The sequence below is a fragment of the Ambystoma mexicanum genome, chromosome 3q (genome assembly GCF_040938575.1).
Source record: "Ambystoma mexicanum isolate Mex_15411 chromosome 3q, UKY_AmexF1_1, whole genome shotgun sequence".
NCBI classification, from domain to species: domain Eukaryota; kingdom Metazoa; phylum Chordata; class Amphibia; order Caudata; family Ambystomatidae; genus Ambystoma; species Ambystoma mexicanum.
The window spans coordinates 17,313,559-17,329,458 of NC_090926.1; positions in this window are offsets into that span (position 1 = coordinate 17,313,559).

Below are 15,900 nucleotides of genomic sequence, written 5' to 3' on the forward strand. Positions count from 1 at the left end.
AGCTTGTTGTCAAAACCATGAATCTTCCAAGAACCTCTGTGCAGCGACAGTTGGTAGATAGACCAGTGTGGCAGAAAAGGTATTCGCAGTAGGCAAAAGGAGCTTGGCTGGTGCTGATGGTTCCAATGGTACACAGGATAAAGTTCGGAGTCAGGCAAGACAGGAAAGAGGGAGGTCAGGTGGAGCTTGCTGTCTGGCCAAATAAAGAACTGTCTAAACGTGCCCAGGATGGAACAGGAGAATGCAGGCTAGCATAGGGTATGACCCAGATACACAGTTGGTGGTAGATGACTCAGGACAGGGCTCAAGAAAGGGCTGGTGGAAGGCTGACCCAGGACAGGACCCAGGTAATAGCTGGAGGCAGGCTGGCCCAAGACAGGACCCCGGTAAGAGCTGGAGGCAGGCTGGCCCAGGGGAGGACCCAGGTAAGGACTGGAGGCAGGCAGGCCCAGGACAGGACCCAGGTAAGAGCTGGAGGCAGGCTGGCCCAGGGCAGGACCCAGGTAAGAGCTGGAGGCAGGCTGGCCCAGGACAGGACCCAGGTAAGAGCTGGAGGCAGGCTGGCCCAGGGTAGGGCCCAGGTAAGGACTGGAGGCAGGCAGGCCCAGGACAGGACCCAGGTAAGTGCTGGAGGCAGGCTGGCCCAAGACAGGCCACAGGTAAGTGCTGGAGGCAGGAACAACGAGGCGAGCGAAGCGAACCGCGTTGAGACGCGACCCGCTTTGACTCGCGGCCTCTTTTATGGGCCGCCGGCGCCCGAGAGGCCTGGAACGCAAGCCGTTCCGTTTCCGGGCGCCGGCGAACCCACAACGAGGCTTGGAAGGCAAGCCCCTCCAAGGAGGCGAGCCCAGTCCACGGCACATGCGCCGAACCGAGACAGAGGTCTTCCGCGCATGCGCCGAAGGCCGCCGGCCCCGTAACCAGTCGCTCCCCTCCCGGCGAGTCCCCAGACGCGCGGGTAGACTCGCCAGGAGGAAATGGGAGCGGCAGACCCCAGTCTCCCGCGTGACATGACACTATGCCCCCTCCCAGGAAGACCCGGGGCCCCAGGTTTCCAGGGAAACCGTACGTAGAACTCACGTATCAGCCGGGGTGCATGCACGTGCTGGCGCGGTTCCCATGTACGATCACAGGCTGGGTACCCCTTCCAATCAACCAAATAGTGGAGCACCCCTCTACGGTAACGGGCATCACAGATCTCATGTACCTCAAACTCTGGGACGCCCTGCACCAGAACAGAGGCCGGGCGAGGAGAGGTGCGGCCGTAATTATCGACCACATAAGGTTTCAACAGGGACACATGAAAAACGGGATGTACACGCCAAGAAGGGGGTAGGCGAAGACAGAAGGCTACAGAGGACAACCGCTTGGTGATAACAAAGGGCCCCAAATATCGAGGGGCCAGTTTGACGGGCAGGTTGCGAAGGGGCAAGTTCTTTGAGGACAACCACACCTTGTCACCCTCCCGGAAAATAGGTTCTGCACTCCTCTTCCTGTCTGCCTGTCTCTTCATCCGATCCTTGGCTTCACTCAAGATCTTGCGTGCCAGTTCTTGTTGTTCCCGGATGTGTAAGACCAGGCCATCAGCAGAGGGAACAGTACTAGATGGAACTGGTTGAAAAGGCATCAATCGAGGATGTAGACCAGTGGAACAGAAGAATGGACTGACTCCAATGGAAGCATGAACGGTGTTGTTGTAGGATACTTCTGCCAGATCTAACCCATCTTTCCAATTAGACTGTGTGGCATTGGCAAAACAGTTGAGGTACCCCTCCAAAGTCTGATTGGTCCTTTCGGTTAGCCCATTGGTCTGTGGGTGGTAGCCTGAGCTCTATGTATTCCCAGATGACCACACACCTGTCTCCAAAATGATGAAAGGAACTGGGTTCCCCTATCCGATATGATCTTCTCCGGTAGGCCGTGCAACCGGTAAATGTCATGCAGAAATGCTGAAGACATTTGAGTAGCTGTAGGGATTTTCTGGAATGGGATGAAATGGGCCAGTTTGGTGAAGCTGTCCACAACCACCATTATACAGGTGTACCCTTCTGATGGAGGCAAATCCACAATGAAATCGGTAGCGATTGTATGCCACGGATAGGGTGCTATTTCAGTGGGCATTAACAAACCCAATGGTCGTCTTCTGGGAACCTTGCACTGGGCACAAATTGGACAACTTTCGATGTACTTCTGGACCTCGGTCGCCCAACCAGGCCACCAGAACTGTCGGGATATCAACTCTCGAGTGGCTCTGACCCCGCGATGTCCTCCTATGGGTGAATCATGGAATCCATGTAGAATGCCCCTTCTAACAGCTCCTCTAGGTATGTAGAGTCTTTTCTGAAAAAACAACAGTCCATCTCGTTCTGAAACCAATTGCCGACTAAGAAGGGTCGTTCTTTCTGGATCTGACCGAGTGGCTTCCACGATGGACTTAAGGTGAGGGGACAAGGCCAGCAAAAAATGGCGAGGAGAAATCAGTGGCAGCTCTGGACAAGGCGTCCCTTCCACGTTTTCCAGGGACCTGGAAAGAGCATCCGCCTTTAAATTGGAGGTTCCCGGGATATAAGTAACATGGAACTCAAACGGAGAGAAGAAGAAGGCCCACCGGGCTTGACGAGGAGTCCGACACTGCAAAGAGCGAAGATATTGCAGATTGCGATGGTCTGTCCGCACCTCCACAGAAAAGCGAGCTCCGAGGAGAAAATGTCTCCATTCCTCGAATGCGGTCTTGATGGGCAACAGTTCCTTTTCAATCACCGCGTAGTTTCTCTCGCTGGGACTCAACTTGCGAGAATAATAAGCCACTGGATGTTCCACTAACGTGGTTGGATCTTTCTGAAGAAGGACTGCTCCTACCGCGAAGCTGGAAGCATCGGCCTCCACTATGTAGGGCAACTCTTCCTGGGGATGGCGCAGGATCGGGGCAGCCATAAAAGCCGACTTCAAGACGTCGAAAGCCTGAGAAGCCACGACATCCCATTCGAAAGTGATCTTGCTGCTGGTTAGCCTGGTGAGAGGCGCCGAGATCTGCGAGAACTGTGGAATAAAGCGCCTGTAAAAGTTTGCGAATCCCAAAAAGCGTTGGAGAGCCTTGATATCGTGTGGATGTTTCCATTCTTGTATGGCTCGCACCTTCTTGGGATCCATCCCAATACCTTCTTGATTGATAACAAATCCCAAGAACTCAATGCTGGGTTGGTGAAAGCTACATTTCTCTGCTTTGGCGAACAGGTTATTGATGGACAGCCGACGAAGGACCTCACGAACGTGTTCCACATGCTCGTCTAAGGATTTAGAAAATATCAATATGTCGTCCAGATAAACCCAGACGGATAATCCTAGCAGATCACCAAAGATGTGGTCCATGAAACGTTGAAAAACAGCGGGGGCATTACATAAGCCGAAAGGCATAACCCTGTATTCAAAATTCCCAAAAGATGTCTTGAAAGCTGTCTTCCACTCGTCCCCACTCCTGATGCGCACCAAATGATAAGCTCTGCCGAGGTCCAATTTGGAGAAGATTCGCGCAGTATGCAGGGTTTCAAGGATACTGCGAATTAAAGGTAAAGGATACCGGTCTTTGGCTGTTATGTCGTTCAACTGCCGGTAGTCGACACAGGGTCTCAATGTACCTTCTTTTTTTTTTACAAAAAACAGGGGAAATCCTGCGGGTGATTTTGACGGCACAATGTACCCCTTTACTAGACTCTCTGACAAATACTCCTGAAGAACTTGCCTCTCGTCACGTGTTAAAGCATATATTTTCCCATGGGGAATGACGTGGTTCGGCAGCAGGTCAATGGAGCAATCAAAGGAACGGTGTGGAGGAAGGGGTATGTTGCCGGGTTCAGAGAAAACCTGTTTGAATTCGGAATATTCCTGTGGGAACAGAGACGTGGAACATAGATGGACCCCACTGCAGTCTGTTTCTAGAGAAGTCGAAACGGCCATGGTGGGAACCGGTAGCTTGCATTCTTGAGCACACCTTACGGATGAAAAGGTCAAGGTCTGGGTTCTCCAGTCTATCGAAGGATTGTGGTGTTGCAACCAAGGTAATCCCAGGACCACCTTGTAGTTCGGTGACTTAATAACATCAAAGGCAAGTTCTTCGTAATGATCAGCAATCAGAAGAGCCAGTCCAACTGTGAACTGACTAACGGGTCCAGAAGACAAGGGAGTACCATCAATAAGCTCCACAGACAGAGGTGTGTGTCTGGAAATGAGTGGTATCTTATGTCTGGAGACGAACGTTTCGTCAATGTAATTGCCAGAAGCCCCACAGTCCAGTAGACCGGATACTTCCAGGTTCTTGTCTGGTAACTTAATTTGGACCTTCAGGGTCTGTAGCACCGCTGGTTGCATGGGCAGACGAATAGAACAAATAACAGAAGGTTCTGAGGAAGGGATAGGACCTGTCGTTGCCCTTCCCGTATACGACAGGTCTCTTAGTTTCCCGACTTCTTCTTCTGCGGACGCAAAGGACACGTACCCAAATAATGCCCAGCTGCTCCACAGTAAAGACACAAACGCAAAGACCTCCTTCGTTTCTTCTCTTCTTCCGTCAAAGGTCCTCTCATGGCTCCTACTTGCATGGGCTCAGGTCCGGATTCAGTCGACCCGAACGAACCTGCGGGTGAGTTGGTCGTCCTGGGACCGCTTCTGTCAAGCCGACGTCTCTCAGCCTTTCGTTCGGCTAACCTTTGGTCAATACGGAGTACTTGATCAATCAAGAGTTGAAGGCTCTCTGGTTCAGGGATGTGGAGTAGCTCATCCTTGTACTCCTCTCTCAGGCCTCGACGAAACAGTGTCTTCTGAGTAATTTCGGGCCACTGGGAGTCGGTAGCCAAAAGTCGGAAGCGGCTGATGTAGGTGATGATGTCAGTGCTTCCCTGTTTGTAGTCCATCAATTGATTCTGTGCAACGGAGGCCAGGTTCGGCGTCTGGAACACCTCAAGGAAGGCCTTTTCAAAGGCAGCAAAGTCATTCAGAATAGGACTGTTCGTAACCACAAACGGAGTAGCCCAAGCTAATGCGTTCCCAGTTAGGTTCCCCAAGATGTACCCAATCTTGGCCCTATCGTTGTTGAAGTAGGTAGACCTGAAGAGAAAATGTATCCTGCAGTGGTTACAAAACTCTGCCACCCGACTAGGGGCTCCGTCGAATTTGATGGGTGTTGTATGAGCCAATGATCCCTCTACTTGAGAGGTACTGGGTGCTCCTTGCGTTATCATTTGACGTAATGTTTGATTCTCCTGACGCAGGGCGGTCATCTCGGCCCTGAGCGCTAGCAACTCGTTCCTCATGTCTTGCGAATCATCCATCTCTGAATCAGAAGGCAGGCGTCTCAATCTGTCAAGCTGGTTGGCCCGAGAGGACCGCGTACCTGTAGTTTTGGTGGTTGGTCTCGCAGAGGTCGCCAGTCTGGAGTCCGGGAACTGATGAACTAGCGGCACGAGGAACCAGCCTCTCCACCACCCAAAAGAGGAACTGGGTGGAGGATGGACCAACTCCCAATGTCACGAAAGGCACTCTCCAGATATGCGCGACAAGAGGATTGTTAGGCTCAGATGGATGGAACCATAGTCCAGGTGGAGCTTGTTGTCAAGACCATGAATCTTCCAAGAACCTCTGTGCAGCGACAGTTGGTAGATAGACCAGTATGGCAGAAAAGGTATTCGCAGTAGGCAAAAGGAGCTTGGCTGGTGCTGATGGTTCCAATGGTACACAGGATAAAGTTCGGAGTCAGGCAAGACAGGAAAGAGGGAGGTCAGGTGGAGCTTGCTGTCTGGCCAAATAAAGAACTGTCTAAACGTGCCCAGGATGGAACAGGAGAATGCAGGCTAGCATAGGGTATGACCCAGATACACAGTTGGTGGTAGATGACTCAGGACAGGGCTCAAGAAAGGGCTGGTGGAAGGCTGACCCAGGACAGGACCCAGGTAATAGCTGGAGGCAGGCTGGCCCAAGACAGGACCCCGGTAAGAGCTGGAGGCAGGCTGGCCCAGGGCAGGACCCAGGTAAGGACTGGAGGCAGGCAGGCCCAGGACAGGACCCAGGTAAGAGCTGGAGGCAGGCTGGCCCAGGGCAGGACCCAGGTAAGAGCTGGAGGCAGGCTGGCCCAGGACAGGACCCAGGTAAGAGCTGGAGGCAGGCTGGCCCAGGGCAGGACCCAGGTAAGGACTGGAGGCAGGCAGGCCCAGGACAGGACCCAGGTAAGTGCTGGAGGCAGGCTGGCCCAAGACAGGCCACAGGTAAGTGCTGGAGGCAGGAACAACGAGGCGAGCGAAGCGAACCGCGTTGAGACGCGACCCGCTTTGACTCGCGGCCTCTTTTATGGGCCGCCGGCGCCCGAGAGGTCTGGAACGCAAGCCGTTCCGTTTCCGGGCGCCGGCGAACCCACAACGAGGCTTGGAAGGCAAGCTCCTCCAAGGAGGCGAGCCCAGTCCACGGCGCATGCGCGGAACCGAGACAGAGGTCTTCCGCGCATGCGCCGAAGGCCGCCGGCCCCGTAACCAGTCGCTCCCCTCCCGGCGAGTCCCCAGACGCGAACGCGCGGGTAGACTCGCCAGGAGGAAATGGGAGCGGCAGACCCCAGTCTCCCGCGTGACATGACAAGCATGCTCTCTTCGCAATCCTCGAAAAACTGAAAAGCACGTTGACTACTCAGAGGTAATTATCTCAAATTCAGCGATAAAGGTAGTAAGGTGCAGAATTGTAAACCCAGCAACATTTCTAGCTGAACCAGTGGAATAGGGAGACTATGTGCACGGCTCTACTACGTACATGGAACAGTATGACGACATTCCCTAATTTGGGGAGAATGCTCTTGAGGGGGGAGAAGTACTTTATATTGACGGGTCATCAACGATAGACCAGGCCATGGGCGAAATGCATACTGGGACGGCATGGGTGAAAATTAAATCAGACGGGATGACTGAAGTAGTATCAAGCGTGAGATTGCCTTCACATTTTTCAGAGCAAGAGGCAGAATTAGTGGCTCCCATAAGGGCATTAGAAGTTCGCAGGGACCAGGAAGTCACAGTGTATTCCGATTTGCCCTATGTAATGTCAACAGTACACGCTGGACTGTCATGATGTCAGAAGAGGGACTTTGGACGTGCTGATGTCACACCAGTGCAGCACGTGCCCCTATTGGGCAGGCTCATAGATGTGCTGCAACTCCCAGCAGCCATAGTGGTTATGAAGTGCTAAGCACACACGAAGGGGGAGGACTTAGTGTCCCGGGGCAATGAAGTTGCAGGTGCGGAAGCGAAGCATGCAGCATATTTTACATAAATAAATTAATTAGATACCCCATCGAACACAGGTATCCGTGTGCGTAATATGCCAGTGAAGGAAGGCTATAGTGCATTACCAGCCACGCAAATAATGGAATTCTAAGGGAAAGCACCGGCAGAAGAAAAGGAGCTATGGGTGAGGAGGGTATGTTCAAAATTCCCTACAGATGCCTTGTGGTGCCAGGAAAACTAGTGATCCCAGTGGCACTATTGCAGATTGCACTCATACAATTGCATCATCCCACTTATCTAGGTAGGGGTGTACTTGCCACACACATTGGGGAAGAGTGGCTCTGTCAAAATATGGCACAACATATAGCTGCATTTATGTAAAACTGTATTGTTTGTAAGAAATGTAATGCAGGCCAGTCTTTATGCATAGTGTGAGGAGCAATAGCCCACCCAATCAAGCCTTTCCAACACCGCCACGTGGATTACTTTGACATTATCCAAGTATGCCAAGACTACCTCTATGTGATAGTGGTTGTATGCCCATTTTCCTGGTGGATCGAAGCCGGTCCCTGTTCACACCCTGATGCTCTTGGAGCAGCGAAATTCATTGTTAAAAAGGCATTCCTACGGTGGGAGGTGTGTGAGGTCCTGCGGTCTGACAATGGGCCTCACTTTGTAAATGAGACCTTTGAGCAGATTACGGCTCTACTGGGGATTAAGCACAAGTTCTCCTGTGCTTATCACCTGCAAGGGAATAGAATATGCAAGCGCCTCAATGACCCGCTCAAGGAGAAGGTAGTTAAAATCAAAGCCACATTGAAAAAGTGGTGGCTCCATTGCCTACACCTAGCCCTGTTTGCATTGCACAATCAGCCTGGATCTGACCACCACTTAACCCCCCATGAGGTGGTGACAGGGTGACACATGTGACTCCCACTCGCCCCTTCCACTGGAGCATTGACAGATGCCCACAGTTCTTCTGTTGTTCTTGGACATGAAATGCATGATTATCTTGCTTCGCTGGTGGCTAGTGCTTTTTTTTATCTCTCAACAGCTTCAATCCCAGTGGGAGAAGTCGAAGAAGAATGAGGAAGACAATACCCCAGAAACAAATCAAGAACTTTTAAAACAGCCACTACTTTACCCAGGGGATACAGTTCTTTAGCGGAATTACGTTCATCCTTGGTTCAATCCAAGGTTCGAGGGACCCTACCTTCTTGAGCAAGCCACTGACCGTGCGGTTAAGCTGAGTGGCAAAAAAAACCTGGCACTATATCGGAGACATCAAGCCCTGCCGACGTGAGACCTACACCCGCCACAACGAAGACGATTTGATGCAAGAAGAAGAGCTAGACAAAGGAGAAACACCACAACCAAAAATAACTCATTATAGAGCTAGGGATGGACAAAACACACCAGTAGATTAGCTATTAGCTATACTATCTTTTCTTTACACTAGATATTCGTTGTGAAACTAAAGGACTGTTTCAAATAAATGATTCCATACGTGCACACAAACTTTCAGAAGCACTTTATTAGATTTGTAATTGAATCATAGACTGAACAGATCATCCCGCCTCGATTGTTCTTTCATGCTTTTCTACTTTACGTGGCACAAACATGCCGACAGTTGACCCACGGAGACCTATCTATTATAACACTGCTCAGTGATACCCGAATCTGGTTAGTCTGGGAGTGGTTGTTCTATGCAGAACTCTCACAGTATTTTAGATGACAAGTATCATACCGAATTTGTTGGTGACCTGCATGACCACTAGTCTGGATTCTGAGTATCCAGAGGCATGGAAACTGCTCTTCTGAACACTTGTGAAGAATTGTTTGCATCTCTTGACTCCAACTCCCCTGCTGTCCTCATCCTTCTTGATCTCTCTTCTGCATTTGATGCAGTGAACCATTACATCCTCATAAAAAGGCCCGATAACACCCTTGGTATCTCTCAGCGGGCACTGGACTTGCTCACCTCCTTCCTAACTGACCATTCCTCCAAAACCATTCTGGGCTCTTTCTCCTCCCCTACTTCCTCCTCCTCCTGTGGTGTCCACCAGGGCTCCATTTGTTCGTCCTGGCTATTTAACATATACCTTTCCCTGCTAGCACGTCTCATTGCCTCCTTCTCCCCCAACCTCCAGTGCTACTCTGATGATATTCAACCTTTCTTCAAACTTCTCACTGATGCCCTTGCACCCTCCTTCATCACTGACTGCCTCGCTGCCATCCAGGCCTGGTGCACTGCTAATGATCTCTGCCTCAATGCCAGCAAAACAGAGATTCTCCCTATTGGGTCCCCTGCACCCTGGCCTTCCTCCATGGGCCTCCCCATGCCCCCTCTTCTGAAGCCAGGAATCTCAGAGTCATCTTCGACTCCTCTCTTTTCTTCATCTCTCATATTCAGGACATTGTCAAGAAGTCCTACTTTCAGCTCTTCTTTCTCAAAGGAACTCTACCCTTCTTCACCTTCCCCCAGAGACTCAATGTTACCCGTACTCTGGTTCTCTCCAGGCTAGACTACTGCAATAGCCTCCTCCTTAATCTTCCTTCATCCACCCTGTGACCCCTCCAGCTAACGTAGAATAGGGCATCAAAACTTATCCTAGGCCTCAAGCCCAGGGGCTGCATCTCTCCTGCCCTTCAAAGCCATCATTGGCTCCCGGTCTCAGCACAGATTAAATTCAAATCCCTCTGTATCATACACAAGGCTATCTGGGGCCAGGGACCCCTCTATCTTCAATGCTTCCTGACCAAATACTCCCCTTCTAGACTACTCTGTTCCTCTGGCAACAACCAAGTGTTAAGCGGTTTGCTAAACAGAGAGCTGGTGGGCGATCACTTTCCTCGGCTGGCAGATTCCCTCTCCCTCTGCGTCTTTAGGATGATCTCCTTATGTTCTGAAAAAGCCTCAAGACCTTTCTCTTTACCTCTTCCTTCTCCTCCCTTCTTCCCTTCTAATAAGACAGTAGCGTGAATGATGTGTAGTGCCCTTATGTGTCCTCGGGCCCTAACCACCCACATCTCTGACCCCAGGTGCTGTCTTCCTACGGCACTTACTTAGGCTCACCCTACCCATGGCTGGTCGCACTTACGTTCTTCTCCTCTTAGCACTTACCCTGAGCACTTCTCCATAAGCACCATAGCACCTATCCCTCAACCCCGAGCACTTCTCCATGAGCACCATAGCACCTATCCCCCCCTGCACTTGCACGTACTGAACACTCATAAGGCATAGTAGGTTTGTCTCCCCTCCCTTTATACTCTCAATATTTGTTTGTATTATTAATTCAATTATTTATCTTGTCGTAATTCATTGTCTGCCTTCCCCTGTCCCCACCCTGTTTGCCCTGTGGGTGCTTTGAAACTGTTTTACTAATTGTATAAGCGGCTAACAAGTGACCAATAAATAAATAAATAAATAAATAAGCTTAACCTTACACACTAAAACCTTAAACACACATTTTCTTTTAGGCTTTTCAGGTGATTCTTACAGATATTCGGAGCAACACAAGAGGATATTCGATGCTACAAAATCGGAACTGTAATTCAAACTGTAGTGTTCATGATTTGTGCCTTCTGTTGGCTCTACCTCTTTACCCTCCTTGTATTATTTTTGCATGCACAGGCCTGGACCCCTAGTAATGTTACCCGCATCTATGCTTTTACGGAGGCCATATCTGGGCAGATGAGAAGCGCTGCCAAAGAGGTAAAAAGACTTAAACATATGCAGATGTAGACTTTGACCAGGTAAATTCTTATCAAACTGATTCAGCCTATATTTGTAATAACATGTGGTATAAGCACATGGCCAAGGTAGGAAATGAAACCATGAAGGAGAGCTGCTGTGTATGCTCTCTCATCCCGCCTATGCTGCCAGGTGCAATGTCGTCTCGGAGGTAGGCAAAGCCACAAAACCAAGATCGACAACGAGCCTGATTCGACCTCCCAGAATACAGGCCTCCTCAACTTGAGGGAAACTCTTTTTTACGATACACCCCTCTGCTGTTGGAAAGAGACAGACAGAGGAGTTGATCCCACAAAAGAGCGGGGGACACACGCACCGCTTACACCAATGCTGAAAAAGAAACAACAACTGTTAATGGTCTGCACAAGTCTCATCAAATACAATCCCACTAGAGAACAAAGTAAGTACCACGTATTATCTTGTTAAAGACAGGAAATCCCAGACCTAAGGAATAGGGAATATATTACTGGATGGATCGAAGTTCTTAATGCCACCCCCCTCCTATTCAAGAATAAGTTCTTACCAACTAATATGATGCCACAGGTCAAGTGAAATGAAAACAGGCCAACCCAAATTTGCAATCAACGGCAGGAAAAAATAACAAATAGGAAGGTTAGTATAGGAACCTAAGCCGGACGGCACGAGGGACACACTGGTGATGGGATGGTGCACTGGTTCAGCAGAGCGTTCTAAGTGCACTTGAATAATTCAAGGTTTTTGTAGTTCGGTAAGGCCAGGTCTGGGAAATGACCAAATGAGTTTCAGGCAATAGGAATCAGAGAGTAAATTGGCTTCTGGGAAATGCATTTCGGATGCACTGGTATGAGAAAACTGGAAAGTAATTAAAGAATAGAATACTGTCCCCAGAAAAACTCGGATTCGCTTACCACAGCTCGGAGAACCTGCCTCTGAATCAAGAGATGCTGAGGATGTTAACTGGGCGATGCTGTTCTCCCGATGCCGCATGCAGAAGGTAAGACGATTGGAAGCGGGACCTCCTGTGGACTGCAGTGGAAGCAGTACTCGGAACGAGTTACAGAAGAAAAGGATTCCCGCAGAGGTAAACGCCGTGACCAGAACGGTAAGAGAAAGCAGGTCGAATGCAGTATGGGGATCGTTACCAGGGAGACCAAGTCTGTACTATTTCAGAAGGCAGGAGCTGGTCGGAGGACAAAGCAGGGTCGAAAGCCGGGTGATAAAACAAGGAGACGAAAGGTAGTTCGCAGGTAAAGGTTTGAGGAGTAACTTCAATTAGAAATACTGGAAAACAGGAAGAGATCCTATTTAACTTCCTGAACTGGGTAGAGCATGAACGTGAGTAAGCCACCGTGACGTACGTCGGGTCCTCACGTGACTCGGATAACGGTTCTTTGTTGTTATTCTCCATGGCAACCTCCATTTATTCCAGATGGAAGGATTTCTGGACAGAAACTTACCATGGGAGTGAACCCCGATCATGAATGTTGTACGTGGTTGTTGCGTGGCCAAGGTCCTGCGCATAACAATGCCATGAGTACATCCAGGACATTCATAGCAACTGAAGTTCCAACTGCCAGAGCACAATGCCTCATGCATTTGTCGCTCTGCACCACCAGGGGCCAATTTCAAGGGAGATGGACCCCATTAAGATGGATGTCGCAGAAAACGTTCCTGTATGAAGATAATGAAATCAAGACTCAAGACATGATAGATGACTACTGGAGAACAGACACAACAACAGAATACATCTTTGCTACACAAAGGAGAAGCAAAGATAGTGACACAAAGGTCATTACAGTGCCCCAAGACATGACAAAGGGAGTTAGGAGGAATGCCTGGTTGCTGGGAAAGACTGCAGCTATTAATATATGAACAAATTTACACAGCAGAGGGATGGAAGGAAGGAGTGGGTGGGGACAAAGCACCCATGCTCCTAACAGTTCCAGTAGAGATCATGCAAAAAGAAAAGACACCTGCCTCAAGGAATAGGAAGCAAGTGCAGAATTGCTCACATGGGACGAAAATGAAGCAGGCCCTATGCTAACTCTACCACTCGAGAGTGCTTCATTGTGTTTCCAGAATGATGGTCCAGTAAAGGTTAGAGAGAATAAATGATGCAAGCAAATCTCGAAGATACCAGGCATGAAGGTTGGTTTGGCAGTGCTCATGGATCACTACTGGGCCTGTGGGTTGAAGGCATACATGTAGTTGCACCTGATTGGGGAGGGATATGTTCTCTCGTACAGCTGAACACGCCAGCATTAGTAATGCCCCGGAAAGATATACAAGTAGATGGATTTCCCAAGATGGATGCTCATCAAAGTACGAAGAGATCTCTAGAGCTGACAAGAGTGAGGAGAGGGAACTATGCATCATCAAAAATGGAAGACGCATTAGATAAAATACCACCAAAACAGAGGCTGTCCAGCAGGACGAGATGTTCTTTGCGTCCATTGTTACAGCAGTCTAAGTGAATGCGAATTCCAAATGGCTCGAGATCACGCGCTGGGAGCTGATGCAGACTATACAATCTAAGGTACAGGGGTTCAATGCCATTAAGGCAGAGTTGCGAGCTGTCAGGTTAATACCTCAAGAACTCATACGTTCTAGACCTGCTTACAGCCATGCAAGGAGGTGTCTGCTCCACGATCGTTCCTTCTTGGTGTACATTTATACCTGCCCATGATGAAGAGAATGGGTCCCTGACAGAGGCCATTACCCAACTATTAGAGCTACATGCTAAAATGGAAGCAGAGACGAATGACATAGAGAAGGACAACGGCTGGTTGTCATACATCTTCTCATGGATACCATCATGGATGGCCAACACACTGAAAGTACTGATAGCAGCATTGGTACTAGTGTTACTCGCCTTCTGTGTCATCAGAGTAGCAATATCACAGTGCAGCAAGACCACTAAAAAGACTATAGGGATGAAAGTACTACTAGTCTTAGAGATCGAAGAAGACGAAGAGACAATGGGCCTCATTACACGGTAGGCGGTAAGGGATTACCGGCACCGGTAAGGGCACCGGTGCCGGTAATCCCTTATCACCCTACTATGAGGTCCCTTAGCGGGTCCCTTCCTTAACGCCTGGTTTTACCAGGCGTTAAGGAAGGGACCCGTTGAGGGGCTTCAGAGCTAATAACGGGCCCGCTAATAGCAGGCCCGTTATTAGCCCCTTCCCCATTCCCATTGAGCCCTATTGGGGCTCCAATGGGAATGGGGAATGGTTCCCGGAATGGGGACTTACCGGTCCCGCCAAGGTGGGAATGATCTGGTAAGTCCCCATTCCGGGAACACGAACCCGGAATGCGGTAAGGGGGTAGCCATGGCGCTAATAGAGGAAAGTGATCGCCCACCAGCTCTCTGTTTAGCAAACCGCTTAACACTTGGTTGTTGCCAGAGGAACAGAGTAGTCTAGAAGGGGAGTATTTGGTCAGGAAGCATTGAAGATAGAGGGGTCCCTGGCCCCAGATAGCCTTGTGTATGATACAGAGGGATTTGAATTTAATCTGTGCTGAGACCGGGAGCCAATGATGGCTTTGAAGGGCAGGAGAGATGCAGCCCCTGGGCTTGAGGCCTAGGATAAGTTTTGATGCCCTATTCTACGTTAGCTGGAGGGGTCACAGGGTGGATGAAGGAAGATTAAGGAGGAGGCTATTGCAGTAATAGCGCTAATATTGCGCTAATAGCGCCATGGCTACCGCCTACCGTGTAATGAGGCCCAATGCATTGAAATCACAGTTGACGCAGTGCCCTCTGTTCCCGGCAGGAACAGTGTTCGAGTTTCCCTTGAACACACATGACTACAGGTTGACTGACTACAACTTGAGAAGTTAATGAGGTCATCACTGACATCACGACGTAGGTGCATTTAGACAAGAAGTACATAGGCATCCACTCATGAAGTTACACAAACATACATTAGATTTTTGCAGGTAAACATGAAACAAATGCGTATGACTCACGCAGGCAGATGACCGTCACATATACATATATCCTTTGCCAAAGCAGAATCCGCAAGGGGATAAGAATAGATATACCCAGCTTGCACATGCTTAATTGCAACTAACACAGAAAGCCATAAGAACAAAGATGGAAGCTACGGGTACACTGAAGTAAATGAGGACGGGGATACATACTTTGAATACATGGAAGGACTGACATCCTAATTCAGCTAAAGACAGGCAGACAGAGCTTCCAGCACAGGCACGGTGCACACCCTAACCAAGGACAAGCAGCGATGCAAGGTTTCCAAGTTCATCAAGGCAACCAGACACCTGCAAGGAATCTCGTCTAATATTCTCATAATTGTAAGCAGCAGAGCTTCATTTTGTGGTCTCTACACACATGACTAGGGAAAACATGACAATGCCTATTCACTCAATGTAGATGGAGAGAAGCTGTTCCCATCGAACCAGAGGTGGAAAGATACAAGTATTGTTCAAAGTTAACAACTGAATGTACTCTCTCGGGCTTAGGTGATCAGAGATGCAACATGATGGAACACACAGCACCTCCATGTTAATTCCCATCATCTTGGAAAGGTCTACCCAGCCTGGTACCTTTCCAAGGTCCCATGGCTGGGAAGACACATTGGGCCTCATCACGACCCAGGCGGTAAGTTACCGCCTGGGCCGTGACTTTACCACCATGGCGTAAACTACGTTTACGCCATGGTGGTTGGCAGACTTACCGCCCCATTCCGACCTTGGTGGGGCGGTAAGTCCCCAATCCCCATTTACCCTTCCCCATTCCCATTTTTGCCCCATAGGGCATAATGGGAGTGGGGAAGGCGTTAATTACGCCACCGTAAATTACGGTGGCGTAATTAACTCCATGGTCCCTTAGCGCCATGGATTTTAACACCTGCTAAAAGCAGGTGTTAAATCCGCCATGGCGCTAAGGGA